This window comes from Vicugna pacos, unplaced genomic scaffold, assembly GCF_048564905.1.
Source record: "Vicugna pacos unplaced genomic scaffold, VicPac4 scaffold_240, whole genome shotgun sequence".
Classification (NCBI taxonomy): domain Eukaryota; kingdom Metazoa; phylum Chordata; class Mammalia; order Artiodactyla; family Camelidae; genus Vicugna; species Vicugna pacos.
Genome location: NW_027328919.1, coordinates 74,029 through 92,484, shown reverse-complemented (window position 1 = coordinate 92,484; position 18,456 = coordinate 74,029). Strand labels below are relative to the sequence as shown.

The following is an 18,456-nucleotide window of genomic DNA, read 5'->3' as shown; positions in this document are numbered from 1 at the left end:
TTTTTAACACCTCAGATCTGCATATAAAATATAGATATGGATAGATTTTATATATAGCTATGTCCTTGGGGTCATACTGTACTATTATACTTCATATATAACTCAAGAAGTATCTGATTAAAGTATTGAACAGAATGACACAGACGGCAAGTGCTTCAAGCCTGGAGAGAATTGAGAGATCACTAAGACATCAGCTCCTTTTGGATGAGCACTCCTAGAAGCATCTCCATCTTACAAAGTTCTCCTGATGAAGGGAGATGTTTCAGAGATGAAGAGGAGAGATATTCTGTGGGGAGATCTCTGAGTGTCTCTTGAATCTAACAAGGCATGCAGCCAGCTTTAAATCTGTGAATGAATGACAAGTCAAGGTATCTCAAGAAAACTCTGGTTTTTGGTGTCTACATATATAAGACTACTATTCAATATATTAGCTTATTCATTACACTGTAATCATTCTCTGTACAAGGATCTTTGGGAGAAATGATTTTGAAGTTGGTAGCAAGAACAGCAACCTTTTGGTTGATTTGCTTGTCTTTTGGATGCTACTAACTGTGTATATGGGCTGCTCGAAAGTTTTGGGTCAGATTCGTGGCTTGCCCAGAGCAGTGGGCAGGACCTGATGGTGTGTAAGTAAGTTTTATCCTTGCCTCCACGCTATGTCTGGAGCTTGTTTCTCTTTTTCCATTTTTAAAATTTGTGCCATTTATCGTGCCCTGTGTCTAGCATTAAGATATCTTCAACCCATTTTTATTTGTAAAAGCATTGATAGAGATGCCATATATGTAGACATTCACATGTATGTCTATTTCATGTTTTAATACCTGTAGAGGAAAATGAGAGAGATTAGGGAAGAAATATATTTTGCAGTTTACATTCCCAATTGCAGTTCTGCAAGTGAGCTCAGCGTTTTCCCAGCTTGCACAAAAGCCATGCATTAAAGAATACAGTTGTAAAGTATATAGAACTGAATGATAGGTTACAGAGATGAAGAAATCATGAAGTTATACAGAATGCAACATGTAGTTTTAACTTCCAGTTTTCAAAGTGCAAAATCACATTGGTGATCTCATGTAAGTCTCACTGAACTAAGCAAGGTAGGTGAGGAAATAAAGTTTTAGAGGTTATAATTTTATTTAAAATTGACAGCAGCTGACTCAGATGAGAACCCGGGTCTATTGACTCCTGATCTTAAGCTGCCTCTAAGAATGTGCTGCATGAAAAAAGATCTTAGCCCCTGACAGCCTTGAAAGTCTAAGGTTTTGAAACGTTACTTATTCCAGTCTTCTTTTGCTTATTACGAATCATTTCTACTTTGATAATAAATGTAGCATTGGCATTTATTTTAAAGCTAAAAGTTGTAGATTCCATCCATCCATCAAACAGATAAGTTCCAAGAGAGCAATCCTTTATTTTTCTAGCTTACTTTTAAGTCTATCACTTAAAAAGAATATTTTCTTTCTCCCCAAGCATAAGAGATTTTGAAAGCCTTGGATCTAATAGCAGAAATGTTATATTCAAAACCCTGACAATTGTAATTTACTCCTTTTTGGATTGTGCTGGGTGGCTGGACGGTCCCTGTGGGTTGTGACATAGACAAGCAGAGATGGTGCTTCCTTCCTCCATTGCAGGCAGCAGTCCAGTCTCCTGCTTCTAATTTTGAAGGAAAGAAGATGGTTAGAGGTTGAATTCCATACATCCTGTATTAACAAACTGCCATAAACTTGGTGGCTTAAAGCAACAAAAATGTATTCCCTCACAGTTCTGGAAGTCAGAACTCAGTATCAGGGGCTAAAACCAAGGTGTTGGCAGGATCACACTCTACCCAGAGGCTCTACAGGAGAACCCTTCTCTTCCCTCTCAAGCTTTCTGTGGGGGCTGGCATTCCTCATGGTTGAGTCACCAAATCTCTGCGTCTGTGGTCATACTGCTTCCTTCTCTGGCGTCTGAAGTCAGAACTCCCTCTCCCTCCTGCTTACAGGGACATTTACAGTTGTATTCAGGGCTCACCCTGATAATATTCTTTTCTGAAAACTCTTATTTTTTAACTTAATAACTCTCTCCATTAAGTAACAGCCCTAGGTTCCAGGAATTAGGAAAATATGGACTTGAAAAAATACATGCACCCCAGTGTTCACAGCAGCATTGTTTAGCCATGGTGTGGAAACACCCTAAGTGCCCATCAACAGATGAATCGATAAAGATGTATACACATGCTCACGTGTGCGCATGCTCACACACACACACACACACACACACACACACACACACACAATGGACTACTACTCAACCATAAAAAAGAATGAAATTCTGCCATTTGTGGCAATGTAGATGGACCTAGAGAATATTATGCTTAGTGAACTAACTCAGACAGAGACATTCAAATACTGTATGAGATCACTTATATGTGGAATTTAAAAAATAATACAAGTGAATATATATGCAAAACAGAAATAGACTCACAGGTACAGGAAACAAGCTGGTGGTTACCAACAGGGAAAAGGAAGGAGGAGGGGCAAATTAGGGTTATGAGACTGAGATACAAATTACTACGTATAAAATAGATTATCAACAAGGATATATTATACAGCACAGAGAATTATAGCAAATGTCTTGTCATAACTTTAGATAGAGTACAAACTGTAAAAATACTGAATCACTATGTTGTACATCTTAAATTAATATAACTTTGTAAATCAACTGTACTTCAATTTAAAAAAAGAACTTGAATATCTTTATGGATCATATACAGCCTACCATATTCCCCTAAATCATTCAGTTTGGCCAGTTTATTTTATTTTATTTTATTTTATTTTATTTTAAACCTCTGATTCTATCAGCAATTCAACCACATTTTGAACACAATTACCCATGGATTAATATTTTTGCTTCCTTTCAGCATACATTTGAGTGTCATACTGGTGACTATGGTCTCAAATTCCTATAATATAAGAAACTCTATTCTCAAGTTACACATTTTTTTTGACTTTATGTATAGCTGTCTTCTTGACTTTGTGGAGAAAATATTGAATAAAATATAAGTGTTGTCTTCAAGAAAATTATAGTAAATGCACTTCGAAGGATATTCCAGAATATGGTTAGAATAATAAAAGTATGTTTCTCCATGTAATTCTCTAGTAAAGACAAAAGATTCAAGGATGTGAAGAGAAAACAAAGTCCCTTTTTCCTATCTTCCACATGGTCCCTAATCACCCTAAGTGCAAACAGAAGAGAAGATGAACAAGTCACCATCTCTCAAAAGGAGGACAATTAGATTAAAAATACATGTTTGACACATACTATGTTCTGTGCATAATGACTATATCTTTCAAGACAGCATAGAATAATCCTCAGTTATCTGACAAAAATGACACCCAGCTCAGTATAAACATGTCCTATAATGAACAATGTGTCTGCACATCAGTTGAGTTCTTCAGTGATCTACAATGACAGATGATGGGGAGCTGACATCGCTGTATCTTAAATCATGATTTGTTGACTAATCTTTTCACAGGAAGGAACCAAAGAGACCCAAAATCAGCGGACGAGAGAAACTTCACCACAGTGAAGGAGTTCATGCTTTTAGGGTTCACGACAGATCTCTGGTTACAGAGAGCTCTCTTTGGCATTTTCCTCATCATTTACATCTTCAGTCTCTTAGGGAATATCATCCTGATTTCTCTGATCTGTGCGGATTCTGAGCTCCATATGCCCATGTATTTATTCATTGGAAACTTTCATTCCTGGATCTCTGGTATGCTTTCGTCTATGCCCCCAAAATCCTGATAACCTGCATTTCTGATGACAAAAGCATCTCCTTTGCTGGCTGTGCAGCTCAGTTCTTCTTCTCAGCTGGTCTCACCTACAGTGAGTGTCATCTGTTGGTCGCCATGGCTTATGACCACTTTGTGGCCATCTCCAACCCCTCGCTTTATTCCCAGGTGATGTCCCCATGGTTATGTGCCAGTCTCATTGTAGCTTCATACTTTTGTGGCTTTCTGAACTCAGCCATCATCACCAGTGAAACATTTGCCCTGAGCTTCAGTGGGGACAACCTCATTGATGATTTTTTCTGTGATTTGCCTCCACTTGTCAAGTTGGCTAGTGATGTGGAGGAGAGTGACCAGGTGGTGCTCTATTTTATGCTTGCCTCCAATGTCATCACTCCCTCTGTGCTTATCCTGGCCTGCTATCTCTTCATCATTGCTGCCATCCTGAAGATCCGCCCCACCCAAGGCCACCTCAAGGCCTTCTCCACCTGTGGCTCTCACTTGACAGCTGTCACCTTGTACTATGGTTCCATTCTCTTCATTCACTCCCGGCCAAGTACTAGCTATGCCCTGGAAAGGGATAAAGTGGTGTTGGTGTTCTACATGGTGGTGATTCCCATGTTGAATCCCTTGATCTGCAGCTTAAGAATAAAGATGTTAAAGATGCCCTGAGGAAAACGATAGATAGAGCCGAGTTTCTCAAACAAAGGCTTTGGTAAACAAAGGATGTATTATTATTATTATTATTATTATTATTATTATTATTATTATTATTGTTGTTGTTGTTGTTGTTGTTGTTGTTGCTGCTGCTGCTGCTGTTGTTATTATTATTATTATTTTTTTAGGATAGTCTTTATGTCATTGATAAGAGCCTGTGGTCTCAGAAATAAATAAAATAAGCAACTGCTGGAAAACTGCTATGCATGCTAGATGGGAACAGTCTGTAGTACTACTGGGATTCTGGGGAAGTTGTAAGTGTAAGTTGTAAGTGTAAGTTGAAAGTGTTTTTTTTTTTCCAGTTTTTAATATTACTTGACAGTTTGTAAGCTGCTTGTAAGTATATAATATTTCAATCTCTTATATGGAATACTGATTCGAGTTATGGACTCACTGTCATGTTTAGGTGGATGAAATGGCTTGCTTCTAGTCAAGCAACTCATGGGTGAGGAGACAAGAAGCAAGCCCAGGGATTCTGGCTCCAGAGGCACATAGTTATTTGTTAGGAGGGAGAGGTACTTATGAGGTCATAAGTGAACTACCTACTGTAAAACGCCCTGCAAAATACATTTATATTTCTTTTCTTATCTTCACACTTTTGCTTGCTATGATACAAAGATTTCCTTGACAATGTATGTAGGAAAGAACAAACATCTTTATTTAGAGTCACTGAAGGATTCCAATAAAAGAATATTTTCACCAAGAATTAAAAGAACCAAGGACAAAAGAACTGCTGCATGAAGCAGACAGAAATGGACATATAGATAGAGATAGATGAGCAGAGAGACAGACTTCAAAAAGCTTTACATCGAAGAGAGAATTCAGAGTGAAACTCTGAGCTAAACCAATCATTGACACAAGGTCATATGAATGTTCGGATTTCTTTGTTCGGTTTATGTATGACTTAATGAAAAATGAAAGGATGCTTTATTTTGATGGATCACATTTCCTAATTCAAGTAGTCTTTATACTTACAGAACATGGAGTTTACCAAAATAAACAAGCCCTGGTGCTGATAAGCGGTACATCATTTTGCTAAGGCTGCTGTAACAAAACGCCGCAGGCTGGTGTCGTAAACAGAGGAACTGTACTCCTCACGGTTCTGGTGGCTAAAAGGCCAGGATGAGGGGCCGTCAGGGCCGATCTGTTTTGACGCCTCTCCCCGCTGCACACACACGGTCAGCTTCTGGCTTCATCCTCACGGGGTCTGTTTTCTGTACACAAGCATCCCTGGTATTTCTCCGTGTGTCCAAGTTTCCGATCTTTGTTTTTGTAAAGACACCACTGAGATGGGACTAGGGCTCCTCCTAACCACCTCATTTTAAGCCAGTTACCTTTGTGACGGCTCTGTCCCCAGATGCAGCCACCTCCCAGGCCACTGGAGGGTAGGGCTTTGACATGAGGATTTTGGAGGGTTACAACGGAGGCTGTAGCACCAAGGATTGATAGGGGGTTTCCTGAAAAGCAAGACAGGGCAGCATGGCCTGGACAGACAGAGGCGCATATGAAGGGAAAACCTTATAGCTCCCCAGATAATTCCTGGAAAAGCCTAATTGGCACAATTTGGGGTTCCTATTATCAGATACATGTGACCACATATACGATTACACTGTGACTTACGTCCATGTTGCGAGTCCACTTCTAAAGAAATGCTCCTCATTTCATCATATCCTAATGACTAGATTACTCCCATAATCCAAATGAACTTTAATTGTGTCTCTGGAGACTGAGGTGTCTGGTTCTGGGCTATTCTGTGGGAGGGGTCCCCAAGGGCTGCTGAGGAAATACATCTGTTGGGTCCAACAGAACAGGCCAAGGCATCAGAGGAGGGGGTAGAGCGTATCGCTTCCCGGAGTGTCCTTCCTGACCAAGGTAAGCAGCTGGCCTCAGGGGCAACTAAGTGGTTTGGCTTCTCTGTGATCTGAGTTGTGACCTCAGACATGACCCGGGGCGTCCACTTGAAGGAAGGTTTGTCCTGAGCAGTTGGAGCTCGGATAGAAGTAGATGATACTTCGGGGAAAACCTGCCTCAAATGATAAAAGTAATTACCCATTAATTAACTTAAGAAATATTAATTAAGTGCCAATTGGATGTTAGGAACAGTTTTCTACTTTGGGATTCAGCAGTCAACAAAAAGCAAAGAAATCTTTTTGGTCCGTGGTTAATGCATTCTAGTGGGGAAAAATATACAACTTAATAAACTAGAGTTAGAAGATGACTGTAAGTCTTGGGGAAAACAGAGCCGGGTCTGAGCAGAATAATAAAGATGGGGATGGTTGGTCAGAAGAGGATATGGACTTTAAAAGAGAGTGATAAGAATGGGCAGAAATGTCAGAAAATGACATTTGATTGGGACTTACGAGAGACGAGAGTGTGAGCCTGGCAAATATCTGGGGAAGAGTGTCTCAAGGGAAGACAGTTCAAGTATTTTGATGCTGGGGCAGGGCTGCTGCTTTTGAGAAATAGAAAGCAAGGCTGGAAGAGAGTGAAGGATGGGGGAGTCTTAGGAGATAAGAACTTGTAGGTAATAGAGGGTTTACTCATAGAGGAACTTGAGGCCACTGTATGGAATTTAACTTAGAATAAGTTGATAGATTTGTAGGGTTGTTTTAAGAGCAGGAGTGAAATGACTTACTTTCTGTTTGTGTGTTCGTAAAGGACCTCATGGACTACTGTACTATATATATAAAGTCCATAGAGACGTACACGCATGCATTACACACACCACACATCCCTACAGACAGACAGACTTAAGCCAAGCATGCCAAATAAAAATCCCTACATGACGTGAAGCAAACCAGACCCTTCAATAACCCAAGGACGCCCGGTCGACTAGAGATCCTTGGGGCCACAGGAGGACAGGTAAGCCGCATAGGCACACGGAGCACAATCCCAAGGCCCGAGGGGAGCGAGTGGTCCGCGAACCCCAGGGGACACTAGGGAATCCCCATGAGCCGCGGGGAACCGAGAGGCCCGCGACGGCTGGTCGACCTCAGGGGGGGGGGGATACGCTCGGCGATGCACAGGTGGAGACGACAGGGCTGCGACGGCTGGTCGTCCTCGGTAGGGGGATCCACTCGGAGATCCACAAGGGCGGAGGGGGCCGCGTAGCCCGCAGGACACAATGGGATCCAACGTGGCCGCGGGAGCGACTGGGACACGAACCACATGGGACACTCAGGGATCCCCCTCAGGGCCCGCTGGAGCCGTGTGGAGCCTCTGCTTCTGGTCGACCGCACGTCGACCCGGAAAAAGAAGGGGAAGGCGGCCTGCCTAGGGGCCGCGACCACCCACAGAGGCCCGTGCGCCGGTGGGTCGCCTCGGGCCGGCGAGGTTTCACAACGGGGCGCAGCCGGCACCGACACGGCGCGTGCCGGCTCGGACACCCCACAGGCGCCCGGGGGTTCCCGCCTCCCGCAGGGACGCGTTGGGGGCGCGCCAAACACGCGGCCACCGACCGTCCGCCGGGCCGCCGGGCGAGGCCCCACCCGACGCCCGCGGCGGCGGCGAGCCACGTGGCGCGGTGCCCCGGCCCCGGGGAGGCGGAGTCTGGGGGACGACGAGGGACGGACCCCCCGAGTCCCCACGGGCCCGACCGCCCCGACCCCAAGGCGGACGGGCGACTCCCCCCTAAGGGTCTTTAAACCTCCGCGCCGGGACGCGCTAGGTACCTGGAGAGGGCGAGGCGGGCGAGTCGTGGACGGCAGGACCCCCCGGCCCCAACCGTCGGCCACCGCCCCGACGCCGACCGCCACACTCCGGCCAACGACACGGGGCCACACCGGGCACCGGCCGGCCCCCGCCCCACCACCGGGTCCCACACCGCCAACGCGTGCCGGCGGCAACCGTATTACCCCGTTCCCCCCGCGTCCAGACAGACCCGCCCGCCCTCCTTCCCACCTCCACCCCCAAACCCCAAGGCCCTGCAGGGCCACCAACCCGCACCCGCGTTCCGGGGTTCCCCTTCTCGCCACGGGGGACGAGGGGGGCCCACGATGCGACGCGGAGCACAACGGGCGGGGCGCCTTGGGCGTGTGGGGCGGGAAGCGAGAGGCGAGAGGCGTGAGCCGGCCGGCAGGCCCGGCCGGGGAAAAGAGGCCCGAAGCTCGCTCGGGTGGGGGGGAAGCCGAGAGGCACGTGGCAAGGCGGGGCGGCGGGATCGGAGGAGCAGAGGGCCGACGACGACCCGTGGGGACCGGCCCAGGGCGGCGAGCAGCCGGAGGCGGCCGCGGCCGCGAGGAGCGGCCGGCGCCGGAAAGACGAGGGCGCGGCGTGCGGAGGGGGACTGGCACAGCCCACAGAGCCCTCGGACCCTCCTCTCGGCAAGTGGCGGGGAGGCCGGGCGGGGAGAGAGAGAGAGAGACACGGTCGCCGGAGGCGCCGCGGGCAGACGCGGCGTCGCCTCGGGACAGGAGGCCGTCCGGCCGAGACCACGGGTGGGGGGGCACGCGGTGCGCAGGAGGAGGAGGGGGCGGGCGGGGGGAGACGGGCGGGGAAGGGAGGCGAACGAGAGCCGCCCCACAAGCCGTCCCTTGCACGCCAACCCGCCACTGTTTCCCTCTCCCCTCCCCTCCGGGACGACCGCCGGCCCGGCCCGGTCCGGACCGGCCAGGCCACCCGCCCGCCCGGGCAGGCGGGGCAGGCCCGCCCGCGGCACACCTCCGGCCGCCCTCTCCTCCCTCTCCCGTCCGTCCGTCCGACCGTCCCGCGCCGCACGGGTGGGAAAAGCGAGCGAGCGAGCGAGCGAGCGAGCGGGCGGGGCGGGCGAAGGCGCTGGCCAGGCGCCCTCGCTTCGCTTCGCGCCGCTCTGCTGCGCACGCGCGTTAATGATCCTTCCGCAGGCTCACCTAACGGAAACCTTGTTACGACTTTGACTTCCTCCCGATAGTCAAGTTCGACCGTCTTCTCGGCGCTCCGCCAGGGCCGTGGGCCCACCCCGGCGGGGCCGATCCGAGGGCCTCCCAAGGGCAGGGACTTCATCAACGCAAGCTTATGACCCGCACTTCCTGGGAATTCCTCGTTCCTGGGGAAGAGTTGCAATCCCCGATCCCCATCACGAATGGGGTTCAACGGGCTACCCGCGCCTGCCGGCGTAGGGTAGGCGCACGCTGAGCCAGTCAGTGTAGCGCGCGTGCAGCCCCGGACACCTAAGGGCATCACAGACCTGTTGTTGCTCAAGCTCGCCTGGCTGAACGCCACTTGTCCCTCTGAGAAGTTGGGGGACGCCGACCGCTCGGGGGTCGCGTAACGAGTTAGCATGCCAGAGTCTCGCTCGTTGTCGGAATTAACCGGACAAATCGCTCCACCGACTAAGAAGGGCCATGCACCGCCACCCACGGACCCGAGAAAGAGCCAGCAGTCTGTCAATCCTGTCCGTGTCCGGGCCGGGCGAGGGTTCCCGTGTTGAGTCCAATTAAGCCGCAGGCTCCACTCCTGCCGGTGCCCTTCCGTCAATTCCTTCAAGTGTCAGCTTTGCAACCATACTCCCCCCGCAACCCAAAGGCTTTGGTTTCCCGGAAGCTGCCCGGCGGGTCATGGGACTAACGCCGCCGCCTCGCCAGCCGGCATCGTTTATGGTCGGAACCACGACGGTATCCGACCGTCTTCGAACCTCCGGACTTTCGTTCTTGATTAACGGAAACATTCTTGGCAAATGCTTTCGCTCTGGTCCGTCTTGCGCCGGTCCAAGAATTTCACCTCTAGCGGCGCGATACGAATGCCCCCGGCCGTCCCTCTTAATCACGGCCTCAGTTCCGGAAACCAACAGAATAGAACCGCGGTCCTATTCCATTCTTCCTAGCTGCGGTATCCAGGCGGCTCGGGCCTGCTTTGAACACGCTCATTGTTTCCAAGTAAACGCTACGGGCCCCGCGGGACACTCGCCTAAGAGCATCGAGGGGGCGCCGGGAGGCGAGGGGCGGGGACGGCCGGCGGCTCGCCTCGCGGCGGAACGCCCGCCCGCCCGCCCGCTCGCTCCCAAGAGCCAACTCCGAGCTTTCCAGCCGCAGCAACTTTCGTATACGCTCTTGGAGCTGGAATTACCGCGGCTGCTGGCACCAGACTTGCCCTCCAACGGATGCTCGCCAAAGGAGTTCCAGTGGACTCATTCCAATTACAGGGCCTCGAAAGAGTCCTGTAGGGTTTGCCGTCACTACCTCCCCGGGTCGGGAGTGGGTAATTGGCGCGCCTGCTGCCTTCCTTGGATGTGGTAGCCGTTTCTCAGGCTCCCTCTCCGGAATCGAACCCTGATTCCCCGTCACCCGTGGTCACCATGGTAGGCACGGCGACTACCATCCAAAGTTGATAGGGCAGACGTTCCAATGGGTCGTCGCCGCCGCCACGGGGGGCGTGCGATCGATCGATCGATCGGCCCGAGGTTCTCTAGAGTCACCAAAGCCGCCGGCGCCCGCCCCCCACCCCCGTCCGGGGCCGGGGGGAGGCTGACCGGGTTGGTTTTGATCTGATAAATGCACGCATCCCCCCCGCGAAGGGGGTCAGCGCCCGTCGGCATGTATTAGCTCTAGAATTACCACAGTTAGCCAAGTAGGAGAGGAGCGAGCGACCGAAGGAACCATAACTGATTGACTGAGCCATTCGCAGTTTCACTGTACCGGCCCGTGCGTACTTAGGCATGCACGGCTTCGTCTTCGAGACAAGCATATGCTACTTACTGGCAGGATCAACCAGGTAGGCGAGGTAGGCGAGACCGCGCGCGCGCACACGCGCGCGCACGCCCCGGGGTGGGGGAGCGCGCGGCGCGGCGGGGCGGAAACGGGACCGTCCGTGCCGGACGCGGGGTGCGCGAGACGCCAGCGGGGGCGCGGGGCGCGGCGCGAGGGGAGGTGGCGGAGGACGGAGCCGGCCCCGAAGGCCCCCCGAGCCGCCACCGCGGCGAGGGGGCCGACCGCCACGGGCCCGGGGACGCAGACAGCGCAAGGCCGCGGCGCGGAGGGAAGCGTAACGCGCCGTGGCGCGGCCCCAAGGGACGGGCGGACGGGGGAAGAGGACGGACGGACGGACGGAGAGAGGACAGGACGAGCGAGGAAGCAGCGGCCTGGAAGCCGGCAAGCAGGAGAGGAGGGCCGTGGAGCCACCGCCAGGGGCCCGCGCCAGCAACGCAGACGCGAGTCGGCCGCCGGGGTGCGACACGGGGTCTCAGCGCCACAGGCCCTCCGGCACGGGGGCGGCCCCGCGGCACCCAAGGCGCCGACTGGCTCTCTCCTCGGCACCCCACGGCACCCTCACGGGGGCTCAGGGCCACCCTCGCCCTCGCCCGACACCGCAGAGCCTCAGAGCGGCCCACCGCAAGGCTCTCCCGCCGCACGGGCCGGCGCTGCCCTGCCCCGACGCACACCCAAACGTTCGTGCCGTGCCGTGCTGAAGCACCCCGCCTACCCCGGCGGGTCCGACGACGCTTCACCCGGGGCCGCCTCCAGTGGAGGGACAGCACCCACACGCGGTGAGGCCACGTTCTGGTCCAGGGCGCGGGGTCGGCGGGGGAAGGCTCGGCGCGGGTGGCCATCGGTCCGGGCAGGGGAGGGCCGCCGACGACGGGGAGGGGCCGCTCGCGCGCAAGAGCGACGGACGCAGCAGGGGTGGGGGGTGTGGGCGGGCACCAGCCCAGGGAAGAGGAAATCCCGAGACACGACCGGGCCGCCGGGGAAACAACCGCAGGATCCCACCGCCCCCACACGTGGGGGCGGCCCCACGACGCCCAGGACGCCGGCCGGCCTCCGCCAACCCTCGGCGGTTCGTCCCACACCCCGGCCCCGCCGCCGGGACTCGCGCGCAGCAGGCTAACCCCCAACTCGAGAGGATAGCCCCTTCCGCTCGCTCACTCGTCCGTCTGTCTCGTCTGTCCGTCCACCACGCCACATCATCCAGCTTCGTCTGGCTCGCCCCCAGGCCTCGCGGCCCGGGGAAACGCTCCCGAGCGAGGCGGCCCGACCCGTAGCCCACGCATCGCCACCGGTGGCTGCGCCTCGGGACCAGAACAGGTGGGGTGGCTCCTCGCGGCGGGGAGACGGGGGGGGCACAGAGTCGGGGTGGACCGCCTTCCCCCTCCCCCACGGCACGCGCCGGTGAGGCAAAGGCCGCGCGCACACACGGCCCCGCGCCAGACGCCGGGCCCGTCCCGGCAGAACCCTCCCCCGACTCGGAGGGGGGAGGCGCGCGCCACAGCAGGCAGAGAGCAGCACACGGCCCCACCGCGGGGCCCGCGCAACCCACACGCCAAAGCGACGGGGCCCTGCCCACACGCTGTGGCAGTCACCCCCGTGGTGACTGCACGCTCTGGATGGAGGAGCGGCGGCTGGGGGTTGTCCGGTACCCCAAGGCTCCCCTCTCGGATCGCTAGAGAAGGCTTCCTCTCACCGAGGGCACATCGCCCCCTACCCAGCGTGCCCCCTTCAGGCCTACGGCAGTCCGCCAAGGTGGACGCCAGCGCTCGGCTGGGCGGGAGGGGTCTGCGGGAGGGGTAAGCGGTGGGCCGAAAAGCGAGCGTTCGCGGTCGGGACCGGGGAAAGCCCGTGCCGCCTCGCGAGGAGGCGCACCCAAGACCGCGTGGGGACGAGACACACGCGCGCCCACAACGGCCCATCACCCGGCCCCAGCACGTTCGCTCCCACGCCCGGGCGCGAACCCCGCAGAGGGGGACCCACCCGGCGTGCGCCCGGCCACATCAGTCCCCCACGGTACGGCGTGAGGGCGACGATCAGGAGGCGGCCCGGGCCCCACCGCGGGTGGGGAGCGGCCACGCCTCGCTTACCATCTCGACCCCTCCGCGCTCCTCAAGAGTCGCTCGGGACACACGACCACCACAGGGGTTACCCGAGAGGACTCGCTGGGGACCGGGAGCGATGCCACCGCTCGGCCTCGGGCACCTGAGGGACAACCTGGAGCGCTCCAGGGGCACCACAGAGGGCCAAGGCGAGACACACGCTCACACCCCGACCAGGGGATAACGTGGCGTGGCGGCGGGGCAGCCCTCCCCCACTGCGGGGGAGGGCCCCTCGCGAGACAAGACGCCGAGCAGGCCAGGAGGCGAGAGTGTCTGCCGCGTCACAAGACCCCGGCCCCGCCAACACCACAAGGCACGGGAGACCGAGGTCGGGCCGGAGTCCGCACCCCTTCCTTGCCCCGCCACCCACGGGCGGCGGAGGAGAGGCGAGGGGCCCGCAGGCAGAGCGAGAAGAAAGGCCACGTTTACCATGAACGTCCCGCCCCTCGTCTGGCGCGGCTTAGGCCCGGCCCGGGAGAGCATGACACCACCGCATCAGTCAGGTGAGCGAGCGAGCGAGCCATGGGGCAGGGAAGCCCCACAGGGGAGGGCGCGGCGAGGACAACCACCAGAGGGGGCCTGCTTCAGCCTCACCAGGCGCCACCCACTCCTCGGTCCTCTCCAAGGAGAGCGGCCAACGACCCCAGGCGGAGAATGCCTGACACGCGGCACGGAGCGTATGAGGGTGGGCTCGTGCCAGCCACCACCGGGTGCCTGCGACGGGGAGCACACAGGGTATAAAAGACCCACGTCGCCACCTCACCCCACCGCCCTCGGGCCACCGGAGTCCGGAGGCCGCACCACGGGCCACGTCAGCCGGACGCACACACGAGAGCCGGCGCGCAGGCCCGGGCGGGCGGCTCGAGTGTCAGAAGCAGAATCGGATGCTGCCAGGCCAGGCCTCACGCAGAGAAAAAGCCCAGAACCCCACACGCGTCCGGAGACCCAACAATCGGTGACAGACACCGAGGAAGACCGTGTCACCACCTATCTGCTGGCACAAAATGCCCGACACGACAGAAAAAATGACAGCGCCCGGAAACGGGTCGGGTCCACGATTTGCAGGGGGGGGGCCCGGATCTCGGTCCGGCCACCTGCCCCCAACCCTACCCCCATTAATGGCAGACCCGAAGCTCTCGGGGGCCATCTGATCGACCGTCGGGGGGGGGGTGGTAGGGGGAGGGGCGAGGGGAGGGGTTTAGGGGGAGGGGCGAGGGAGGGTTTAGGGGGAGGGGCGAGGGGAGGGGTTGAGGAGGAGGAGGAGGAAGAGGAAGAGGAGGAGGAGGAGGAGGAGGAGGAGGAGGAGCAGTGGGAATGGGAAGGGACGAGAGGGAGACGGGATCGGGATCGGGCCGGGGACGCCCTGCCCGTTTCTCGCCCGCGTGGCCGGGGACTTGGGGAGATGCCACAGAGGCGCCTCCGACGAGAGGGCCCCCCCACGAGGGGCCGCTCCCGAGCACCGGGCCCCGGGCCCCGGGCCGGGGAAAGCCTGCCTCCCCCACATCCCTCGCAGGACGCCCCCGTGCCGGTCCCCGAGTCCGGATGAAGTCTCGGTCCCTCAAATGCCACCGGAACCCACGCGGGCAGGCTTACGGGCCGGGGGGCGCCCTCCCTGGCCTCCCGCGCCAACAGGGGCCGGCCCAGCCACGTCTCCGGATCCATCGGGACTCAGAAAACATTTCATCCAAGGAGGCGCCTCCGACGACCGACCGGGAACCCCAGCGCGCCAATCCCCGGCCTCACCGCACTGGGCCCGGGCCGCTCCTCGCCTCAGGAGCAGTCGTCCAAGGGACGCAGACGAGGGCCGGACCACCTAGCCGCCGGCGGCCCGGGCGCGGGACACCCTGTCCCTTTCCCCCGCGGCGGCATGGCGCAGGCCGCGTCCGATCGGCTCGGGTCGGTCCCCGCGGCTGGAGGGGCACAGGCGGATGCTGTTCGACCAGGCCAGGCCACACGGCTTCCCCCAACACACGAGATCCTGGGAGCGCGGAGACAGTCACCCCCTCATCGGCCTGCGAGTCCAATCTGTGCCGAGAGCAGGACGCGCCCGCGGCTCAGCGCCACGGGGACTGTCACCGCCGGTGTTTTGGAGGCCAGAAAAGACTGGGATAACATAAGCCAAAATATTGCAAGGTAAAGAAACACTGCCCACTAAGAATACTACACCTGTCCACAAAAGAAAAAAGAAAGAAAAAAGAAAAAGAGAGAAAAACTGCAAGACAAACAGAAAGTTCAAAAATGACAGCAGTAAGTCATTCTTGATCAAACATTATTTTAGCTGTAAATGGGCTAAACTCCCTAATAAAAAGATACATAGTGGCTGAACGGATTAAAAAGCCAAGATCCACCTATATGCTGTCTGCAAGAATTCATCTTAGATTTAAGGACACACATAGGCTGAAAGTAAAGTGAAGGTAAAAGATATTCCATGAAAATGGTGACCGAAACAAAGCAGGAGTGGCTATTATACTTGTCCCAGACAAATGTGACGTTTAGCCAAAAATGCGACAAAAAAAATGTGTTATGTAATTATAAACATGTCAGTTCACTAGGAAGTTATAACAATTGCAACTACTTATACACATCTAATAGCAGATCGTCTAAATATGTGACGCAAACATTGACAGACCTGAAAGGAGAAATTTAATGCAGTACAATAGTTAGCATCTCTCTATCTGATTATCAACAGCGGATAGCACATTGAGACAGAAATCAATAAACAACCACTGGACCTAAACAACACTTTAGACAAATGGACCTAACAGACATACACAGAACTTTTCATCCAGTTGCAGAATAATTCACACTCTTTTCAAGTGAAAACAAAACATTCTCCAGGATACATCACATGTTATGTCACAAATTGAAGAAGATTGACATCATACCAAGAATCTTTTGTTGCACCATGAAATGAAACTAGAAATCAATTACAGCACAAAATTAAAAAACTCCACAAATACGAGGAAACTAACTAACACAATCTCAAAAACCACTGGGTCAAAGGCAAAATCAAGAGAACTGCCGATAATAAAATTTGAATTTGAGAAGTCATAACTCACCTCTTCTCTCTAAGACTTTTAGATAAAACTAGACTCATCACAAGGCGGATGTCTGTTACTTAGGACTTATGAACTGTGACTAATGGCAAATGATACCTCTACATGGAACAGAACACCTCTCATGTGAAACATTTTACTAAGTGCTTAGGAGTATTGATTTTTAAACTGAGGTCATGTTTAAAGTGTTCTGTATAGAAATCAGTGAATTAATTGTCAATGTCTATTACTCACTTCAATCACAGAGAATTCAGATGCCCAGCCCTGCACATGACTGAAGAGGATTCACGCAGATCTTGGGGCTAGCAGGTGCAGATTCTCTAATAACTACACACCTCAGATGTCCATTACCAGACGTGTGGACAAAGTCAGCATCACAAGAGACAAGCACCACTCGGAGGGTTGGAATACTCAGATTTATTACACTGGCGGGCTCAGAGGGGCTTCTGCTCTGAAGCTCTGAGCACCTCCAAACCTTGTGCATTAGGTTTTGTAGAGTTAATTGCAAGCATGGGGCTATAGCCAGTAAGGTGTGAACAGCAAAAGCAGGGAATCAGTACACTGGAATTTATCTATTAGGAACAGATCATGCTACTTTTGGGAGCCCATGATTGGGTTAACAAATTGTAACAGACCCCAGCCATTCGTCTCCTTAAAGAAGAGCAAATGTGCTTAGTTGACTGCCTTGCAACCAGGCACCTGTGCATCCGCACGCCAGTCTCCTGGCCATAAAAAGCAGAGACAATGCCTTGCTTGCATAGTTGAGGTTTTAGATAGAACTCTGCTCATTGCAAAGCAACCACCCAGGCCCTCACCTATAAACCCTGGGTGTCTCTGCTGTTAGATAGTCTTCTTTGCCCAAAACAAGGAGCTGGCTGGGCTGGTGGTCTTTTCTAACATATCTATAGGGATATATCTTGTTCCCCTCTTCCCATGACTTCCCCGAAGATAAACAAAGCCTTTGTACTCACTGTGATTTCTACAATCTCAATCCCACCCTGTCTTTCCTTAAATTCCTGCATTCCATCACACAACTGTTAGTGATTTTTCCTTTGATTGTACACAATAAATGTGGGGGCATTTGAGAGGCTCGTGGAGTTGGCTCCCGACTCCCTCTCCCTCTCTTGACTTTTTCCACAGAGTCTTGAGTAATTCATTCCGTCTCAGTGGGACTTCTGCTGGCCAGAACCCAGTTACTGGCACTTGTTGGGCTAGGACTTATGCGTTAACTTGTTAGCCCAGTAAACCAACACTTACTAAACTTCAGACTTATGAGTTAGCCCAGCAGTACTTAGATCAGTAAACTGACACTTATTACACTTAGATTTAAGGGTTATCTTGTTAGTCCAGCCTGGCTTTTCCTTCTCATTATGAGAAAATGTCGATCGTGGCAGTATTTTGCCTTGAAAATGAGATAAGCTAAGAAGCACATTTTAAATATAAAATATTTTAAGTACAAAATAAGTAGTTGTATTCCTTTAAAGGCAGGAAATTAAAAGCATAATAAACTCTGACTTTGACACACTTAAAATAGAAAAGTCAACATAATGTGTTTTCATACACCTCTTTCCCCGTGTCAGTAACTTCTCAGCCCCCTTCACGTTACTCCCGAGTCCCCGCCAGTGACCTGTGGTGTTTACCTCCGACCACACGGGGAAGGGGGGCCCAGGCAGTGAGAACGAGGGGCGCGAACCCTCACCCCGTCCCAGCAGCTGAGGACAACGGCCGAAGCGGGTCCGCCGGCGCGCCCGTCCCCTCCCTCCTGGACTGGGAACCCAGCTCGGCCAGGTCCACACACACCCCGGTGTGAAGCTGGCTTAGCATGCGGGGAAACCGGCATCACCTCAGACAGCGAGCGAGGAGCGTCCTCCTCCTGCAGGAACGAGGGCCCCGCGGTCCCGAAGCCGCCGTGGCGCCGCCCGCTCCGCCCCGAGGAAAAGGAGCGTCGCCCTCAGGGAGGACGCCGACCACGGCTGTCGCGGAATGCGCATGCGCCCCACCACCTAAGCCCTGTTGGCTTCGCGCGCCCCCTGCAGATCCTTGGGAGCAGTGCTGGATGTTCAGAACTCACCGGAGAACACATGACCCGTCCCAGCCATGACGCTAAATCACTGGGAATCTCAGTGCCCTGGTCTCT

The 18,456-nt window shown here is 54.2% G+C and overlaps 1 long non-coding RNA gene and 1 pseudogene across 1 annotated transcript; one reads left to right on the top strand and one right to left on the bottom strand.

Moving 5' to 3' along the window:
• Positions 1–1,388: 1,388 nt before the first annotated feature.
• On the bottom strand, positions 1,389–13,965 carry LOC140695483 (uncharacterized). Its single transcript, XR_012071164.1, has 2 exons — positions 12,323–13,965; positions 1,389–1,650 (listed from the first exon to the last, which is right to left on the bottom strand). It is a non-coding gene; the product is annotated as an uncharacterized lncRNA (long non-coding RNA).
• Positions 3,405–4,486, top strand: LOC140695484 (olfactory receptor 9G19-like; annotated as a pseudogene).
• Positions 13,966–18,456: the final 4,491 nt, after the last annotated feature.